Genomic DNA, 8,699 nt, shown 5'->3' on the forward strand with positions numbered 1-8,699 from the left:
AAAAAGTGCCAGAAACATCTGGAAGGCAGTGATGAATTGTTCAGTTGTGAAAACAATGGATAATTTGTTACTTTCATTTCCACTAGTGCTTTTGAAATAGTCTAAAATATGTATTTCATAATAGCTAGTAAGTATGTAACTATTGAATAACAAAAAAAGTGATACATAAATAATAACCAACCAATAAATATGTAATATTATATGGCTAATATCCAATAGATATGGTCATTTTATTATCAATTTGAAATAAATTATTCAAGTTTATCAAGCTGTTAGAGTAGGAATAATAAATCATGTCAAAGAAGAGGACGTCATTTAACATTTGTGTTTATAATGCAGTATTTAAGTTGTATATTCTCATGAGGAGTTTAGCAGACATTTTTCCTACTCAAGAGTTGTTTACTTAGTCTCTTCATTGCCACCTTCATGTCTTTGTTCCTCAGTGTGTAAATGGCAGGGTTCAGGATGGGTTTAATCATGAAGTCCAGAATGGCAAGAAACTTATCCACTGGGACATTAGGAAATGGCCATATGTACACAAAGATGCATGGTCCAAAGAACAAAACCACCACAGAGATGTGAGCAGAAAGTGTAGAGAGGGCCTTGGACAAACTGCCCAAGGACTGTTTCCATACAGTGAATATTATGAAGATATAGGAGACAATCAATGAGAAAAAGGAAGTGACAGAAATTAATCTGCTGTCAACAGTAACCAAGAACTCCATTCTGTAGGTGTCTATGCAGGCAAGTTGGATGAACCTAGGAAAGTCACAGTAAAAACTATCTATCTCATGAGAACCACAAAAAGGCAAATGGACAACAAAAGCTAACTGAGCCACTGAGTGAATGAGACCAATAATCCACGTACCAATTAGAAGCAAAAGGCACATCCGTGGGCTCATGATGGTCAGGTAGTGGAGGGGCTTGCATATGGTCACATATCTGTCCCAGGCCATGGCTACCAGCAACACCATCTCAGATTCCCCCCAGGACATGAAGGACAAACACCTGGAACATACAGCCCTGGAATGAAATGGTATTATGCCTGGAGTATAGATCATAAATTAACTTAGGAATAGTTGATGTAGAAAAACGTAAGTCAACAAATGAAAGATTAGCTAAAAGGAAGTACATGGGTGAATGTAAATGAGGGTCAAAGACAACTGTAAGCACAACTGAGAAATTTCCCAGAAAAATTGTTGCATATGATATTGTAGATAATGCAAAAAGGAAACATTATGTTGGTCTGTAGATTGATAATCCAGGAATACAAACTCAGATAGTTCAGAGTAACTTGCTTCATTCATTGGATCTTTCTTGAGTTATCTACAATACCCAAAACAAAGCATGCAAAGCAGTTACCAGAAATAATAAAATAATATCCTAGCAGTGGGATGTTATTTGTGAACTCATTAAAAAAAATGATTTTATATTAAAAACTATAATAAATTAATAACTAAATTAAATAAAGGTTAATTTATTTAAAATAAATAAATAACTATTAAAAGAAACATACTTAAATTCTTTCAAAATATGTATTAATAAAAATAATTCTTCATGTTCTTTCATATTTTGAAGAATTAATGTCTCTATTATTCTAATATCCATTATGAGTATATACTATATCCCAAATACTATGTTATGTCCTTTGGTAAGACAGTGGTCCTGTTTCTGGCAGAATTACAGGCACATTGAATGCTTTAAGCATGAACAACTTTAAACACAAACAAAACCCTGATGACTAAGATGAAGAAAAAGCATAGGAGAAGAGTTGGTTTATATCAGTGTCATCTGACTGAAGATGAATTAGAGTGTAAAGGGATTGAAATGTCCTCTGCAATGACCTTGAGACAAGGGAAGTGCATCAGAGTAAAGCAAGCACCTGTGTTAAAGAACTTTGCTGTTTTATCCTAAGAACAATCTTAGTCACCATACAAATGGTAAATCTACTTTTGTACTATTTGAGGAAACATAAACAGAAGAGTAAATGTTACTAATTTTTATTTCACATCAAATTCTTCATAATTTGATGAAGTTCTGTGAATAAGTCCATGAGGTAAAAAGATAGTTTTATTCATTGACAATTGAAATGTAATTTGATGTAATTTCTTTAACAGACACCTTCAAAACAATATTAAAACTCCAACTACAGGGAAATGAAAACCAATATTATATAAAGAGGCGAATAATGTACTTTTAATAAAAATTGTCATGAGACAAAATTCTTGGAAGCTTGTAAGAGCTGAAATTCTAAGAAAAACAGAGGATGATTCTGTCATGCTTACCTGTTAGTTGCTTATCTCTGTGCTACTGTAGATGTGTTTAATAGTTTAAACCATACAAAACTGATGTGTCTGCAGCTTCTAAAATATAAGTAAACTAATATATTAATTTATTTTTTCTGTCTTAACTCGTTAAGGACTTAATTTTTAGGCAATCAAATAAAAAAAATTGTGTTTAGGTTACATATAACTGACTGCCATGTTTTCCTCCACTTGTAATTCCACTACCAAGTTTCCTCTAGACTTGGCACTGACAACAACTCATTTTCATGCCACTTCCTCTCCTATGTGTCATTTTTTTAAACTAAACTGGTATTCACATGAAAAAAAATCCTCATACTGAATACTCACAAAGTAGAATATGCTGATGCAAACACTATTGACTCACTGGAGTAAAAAAAAAAATTCTTTGCAGCAAAACTATACAGGAAGAGGCATCATGATGGCCAGAATGTAGGAGTAGATATCAAAGCAAAACAAAGCAGTTCAGAGGTTAAAAAAAGACCACTTAGTGATGATTAAACAGATAGTCACTGGGGAACATTAGAGCAGAAGTCAGTGATCAGTTTGTTATTAACTCAGAAGATAAAAATAGTATTTTTTCCACAAAGTTATAACAAATATTTGAGAGGATATATAGGTTAACCCTGATCTAAATAATGCACAATATAAACTTATATATACTTTTGTCAAAACATTCATGGTATATACATTTTTTTATGTAGCAGTTAAATCTTTATATTTCAAATTCACACACACAAAAATAACAAGCAAGAGCTGAAGACATAATCACAGGGATAAATGACAATATATTTTTCCCATCAAATGAGCTTTAGTTAGGCCTAAAACTTGTAGTCATTTATTGTGAGGAACCCAAGGCACGTACCTTCAGAAGTACAAAGTTGTACATCCTGTATTTCCAAAGAAAAGGCATAGAAAAACACCAAGACCAAAAGTCAGGACTGCGGTGATGGCTCAGCTGGTAAAGCACTTGTGCAACCATGGGGTTCTGAATTCCACCCAGGAACCCAGGTTAAAAATTCAAGCATAGTGATGTGAGTTTGGAATTCCAGTATGCACATATGCATATCCCTAAACTTCACTGGCTAAACCAGCCTAACCAAATTTGGGAGCCTCAGGCCAGTGAGAGAACCTGTCTCTCTCATACATACTCAAAATCAAGGTAGGTGTCATTTGAGGAACAGCAACCATCATTGCTCTCTTGCATCCACAAAAACGTGGACCCACACATGAACAAACACACCCACTATATGCACAAATACTAATAGAAAGCAATACTACTAGGTTTATTGTTTGTTTCTAAATGATTGGGCAACTGACCAGTTTACTTTGACTTTCTTTTTATGTCAAGCAGTTCTTTGCTACTTTTTGATTATGGCTTGGAAAACTATCATCATTTTACTATTATTGTTAATGAAGAATCAAAGTAATCACTCTGGAAGGAGTAGATCTAATTTTAAGGAGAAGGGAAGTATGTGCAGAGAACTCACAAAACAGGCAATCAATGGCCAGTAGGCTTATTAACAATCAACCTTATCAGTCATGAGTAGTTTGGTAGATTTTAGTTTAACAATTAATATAGCCAAGAAAAAGATCAACAAAAAGTGATAAAACATACATGAGAGAAATAATTCTCGGTATTATCAATGTTTCAGAACAAAAATTTTTCTTTTAAAAATTGATTTATAAGTTGAAAACATTTATTAAAATGAGATACCAAGTTGATTTCTAGAAAACTAACACCACACAAGTTTTATGAATAAGTATGTAACATTTATTATACCACCTATATCATGAATATTATTAATGTTGAATAGTACAAACCTATTAGCCACATAATTGTGCATATATGCAATGGAATAGATTAGAGTTATTAGACTAAGTCATTTTACATATGTAAATCTGGAAATATTTCCAATTTGAAGATTGGAGAGTATTAAGTAAAATTAGTAATAGGAAAATTTTTATTTGAAAGAGAAATAATATTCAAGAATGCACATTAAGTACCATCGTTGGAGAATCTGGAAATGTAAGCTCCCATGTGGCTTTTACCTCCTAAATTTATATTTATGCATTATTCAGATGGCTAAAACAAAGTTATATGCTGTCAAGTTAAAAGTGGATTGTTTTACAACAGAAGAGAATCAAAATAAACAGCTCTATAAATTCAATATAGTAATGTCAGAGTCATTCAAACAAACTTTAGAAATTATGACAAAGATTACCAATATGAAAACAGTGGTTTTCTCATAGAATATCACAATTCCATTAATAAAGAGTATTCTCAGAAGACTTTGGACTTTTAAACATTATTGAGACTGTGATAGACCATGGAGACTTTTGAAGTTTGATTAAATGCATTTTGCATTATGATATTGTTAAAAGCTTACAGGGGCCAGGGAATGGAATGTGGTAGTTTGAATGTAATTGGCTCCCATAAGCACATAGGGATTGGCACTATTAAGAAGTGTGGCTTTGCTGGAGTAGGTATGGCTTTGTTGGATGAAGCATGTCACTGGGGGAGTGGGCTTTAAGGTCTCATACATGCTCAAGCCATGCCTAATGTCTTAGTTCACTTTCAAGTTGCCTTCTGATCAAGATGTAGCCAGCACCATGTCTGCCTGCATGCTACCGTGATCCCCACCATGATGATGCACTGAACCTCTCAAACTGTGAACAAGCCAACCCAATTAAATGTTATCCTTATAAGAGTTGCCATAGTAATGGTGTCTCTTCACAGTAATAAAACCCAAACTAAGTATAGGTTAGGATAATTTTGTTTCTAGTTCCATCCATTTGTCTTCAAGTTTCACGATGTCATTGTTTTTAACATCTGAGTAATACTACATTGTGTAAACATACCACATTTTCTTTATCCATTCCTCAACTGAGAGACAGATAGGTTGTTTCCAGGCTCTCACTATTGCAAATAAATCTGCTATGACCAAAATTGAGCAAGTTCTTTATGGTATGATTGACCATCCTTTAGGTATATGTGCAAGAGTGGTATAACTGGTTCTTGTGGTAGATAGATTCCTACTTTTCTGAGGAACTACCACACTGACTTCCAAAGTGGTTGTATAAGTTTTCACTCCCACCAGCAATGGAAGATGGTTTCCCTCACTCCACAACCTCTCCATCATGAGCTGTCATTTGTGTTTTTTATCTTATTCATTCTGACAGGTGTAAGATGGAATCTTGAAGTAGTTAGATTTGCTTTTCCCTGATGTCTAAGGATGTTGAATATTTCTTGAAGTGTTTCTAGGCCATTTGAGATTCCTCTGGTGGGAATTCTCTGTTTAGCTCTGTACCCCAGTTTTAATTGGATTATTTGGTTTATTGATATTTAGTTTCTTAAGTTCTTTGTATATTTTGGAAATCACCCTTCTGTCAGATGTGGAATTGTTTAATATCTTTTCCCATTCTATAGACTGCTATTTTGTCCTTTTCATGGTGTCCTTTGCCTTATAGAAACTTTTCAGTTTCATGAGGTCCCATTTGTTAAGTACTGATCTTAGTGTCTGCACTATTGGTATCCTGTTCAGATAGTAGTCTCCAGGGCCAGTGCATTCAAAGCTATTTCCTACTTTGTCATCCATCAAATTCAGTGTATTTGGATTTATGTTGAGATCTTTGATTCACTTGGATTTGAGTTTTATGCATGGTGATAGATATGGATCTATTTACATTCTTCTGCATGATGAAATCCAGTTATGTCCCCACCATTTATTGAAGATGCTTTATATTTTCCATTGTATAATTTTGGCTTCTTTGCTAAAAATCAGGTATCCATAGGTGTGTGGATTTACAGCTGTCATAACTGCATTTGGATTTGGTTTGTTCATGATTTTCCAAATTTTTGAGTTGGATCATTAGGCCCTTTATTTGTTCCTTTTCTTATTTCTAAATGTAGGAACTACAGAAGGAACATTACCAAACTCCTTCTATGAGGCTACAATTACCCTGATTCCTAAACCAAACAAGGATACAACAAAGAGAGAACTACAGACCGATCTCCCTCATGAACATTGATGCAAAAATACTCAATAAAATACTGGCAAACAGACTCCAAGAACACATCAAAACAATTATCCACCATGATCAAGTAGGCTTCATTCCAGGGATGCAAGGGTGGTTCAACATATGAAAGTCCGTCAATGTAATACACCATATAAAAAAAAACCAAAGTAAAAAAAACACATGATCATCTAACTAGATGCAGAAAAGGCATTTGACAACATCCAACACCCCTTCATGATAAAGGTCTTGGAGTGATCAGGAATACAGGGAACATACCTAAACATAATAAAGGCAATTTACAGCAAGCCAACAACCAACATCAAATTAAATGGAGAGAAACTCAAAGCAATCCCACTAAATTCAGGAATGAGGCAAGACTGTCTGCTCTCCCCATACTTATTCAATATAGTACTTGAAGTTCTAGCCAGAGCAATAAGACAAAATATGGAGATTAAGAGGATACAAATTGGAAAGGAAGAAGTCAAGCTTTCTCTGTTTGCAGATGACATGATAGTATACTTGAGTGACCCCAAAGATTCCACCAAGGAACTGATACAGCTTATAAACACCTTCAGCAACATAGCAGGATACAAGATCAACTCAAAAAAATCAGTAGCCCTCCTATATACAATGGACAAAGAAGCTGAGAAGGAAATCAGAGATACATCACCCTTTAAAATAGCCACAAATGACATAAAATACCTTGGGGTAACACTAACCAAGTAAGTGAAGGACCTATATGACAAGAACTTTAAGTCCCTGAAAAAAGAAATTGAAGAAAATGTCAGAAAATGGAAAGATCTCCCATGCTCATGGAATAGGCAAGACTAACATAGTAAAAATGGCAATCTTACCAAAAGAGATTTACAGATTCAATGCAACCCCCATCAAAATACCAACACAATTCTTCACAGACCTGGAAAGAATAATACTCAACTTCATATGGAAAAACAAAAAACCCAGGATAGCCAAAAGAATCCTGTACAATAACACAACCTCTGGAGGCATCACGATCCCTGACTTCAAGCTCTACTATAGAGCTACAGTAATAAAAACAGCTTGGTACTGGCATAAAAACCGACATGTGGACCAATGGAATCGAATTGAAGACCCTGACATATAATCCATACACCTATGAATATAAAATTTTTGACAAAGAAGCCAAAAGTGCACAATGGAAAAAAGAAAGCATCTTCAACAAATGGTGCTGGCATAACTGGATATCAACATGTAGAAGGCTGCAAATAGATCCATATCTATCACCATGCACAAACTTAAGTCCAAGTGGATCAAGGGCATCAACAAAAACCAGCTACTCTGAACCTGCTAGAAGAGAAAGTAGGAAGTAGTCTTGAATGCATTGGCATAGGAGATCACTTCCTAAATTTAACACTAGTAGCACAGACACTGAGAGAAACAATCAATCAATGGGACCTCTTGAAACTGAGAAGATTTGTAGAGCAAAGGATACAGTCAACAAGGCAAAGTGACAGCCTACAGAATGGGAAAAGGTCTTCACCAACCCCACATCTGACAGGGGACTGATATCCAGAATATATAAGGAACTCAAGAAATTAGACATCAAAATGCCCAACAATCCAATTAAGAAATGGGCTATAGAACTAAACAGAGAATTCTCAACAGAGAAAACTCAAATGGCTGAAAGACATTTAAGGAATTGCTCAACATCCCTAATCATCAGGGAAATGCAAATCAAAACAACTCTGAGATACCACCTTACGACTATCAGAATGGCAAAGATCAAAAACACTGAAGACACCTTATGCTGGAGAGGATGTGGAGCTAGAGGAACTCTCCTCCACTGCTGGTGGGAATGCAAGCCTGTACAACCACTTTGGAAATCAATATGGCGCTTTCTTAGAAAATTGGGAATCCATCTCCCCCAAGATCCAGCTATACCACTCTTGGGCATATACCCAAGGAATGCTCAATCATACAACAAGAGCACTTGTTCAGCTATGTTCATATCAGCATTGTTTGTAATAGCCAGAACATGGAAACAACCTAGATGCCCTTCAACTGAAGAATGGATAAACAAAATGTGTTACATATACACAATGGAATACTACTCAGCAGAGAAAAAATGACATCATGAGGTTTGCAGGCAAATGTATGGATCTAAAAATAATCATCCTGAGTGAGGTAACCCAGACTCAGAAAGACAAACATGGTATGTACTCACTCATAGGAGGATACTAGATGTGGAACAAGGATGACTGGATTGCTACTCACATCACCAGGGAGGCTACCTGGAAAACAGGACCCCAAGAAAAACACAGGGATTGCCCAATGATGGAGAAATGGAAGAGATCTACATGAACAGCCTGGACATGAGTGGGGGTAATGAAGGGCGAG

The 8,699-nt window shown here is 35.3% G+C and overlaps 1 pseudogene; it reads right to left on the reverse strand.

Annotated features, from left to right (window-relative positions):
* Positions 1–368: 368 nt before the first annotated feature.
* LOC128102138 (olfactory receptor 4F6-like) lies at positions 369–1,307 on the reverse strand (annotated as a pseudogene).
* Positions 1,308–8,699: the final 7,392 nt, after the last annotated feature.

Source organism: Peromyscus californicus, unplaced genomic scaffold (assembly GCF_007827085.1).
Source record: "Peromyscus californicus insignis strain IS unplaced genomic scaffold, ASM782708v3 Scaffold_7__1_contigs__length_154581171, whole genome shotgun sequence".
In the NCBI taxonomy this organism is placed as follows: Eukaryota; Metazoa; Chordata; class Mammalia; order Rodentia; family Cricetidae; genus Peromyscus; species Peromyscus californicus.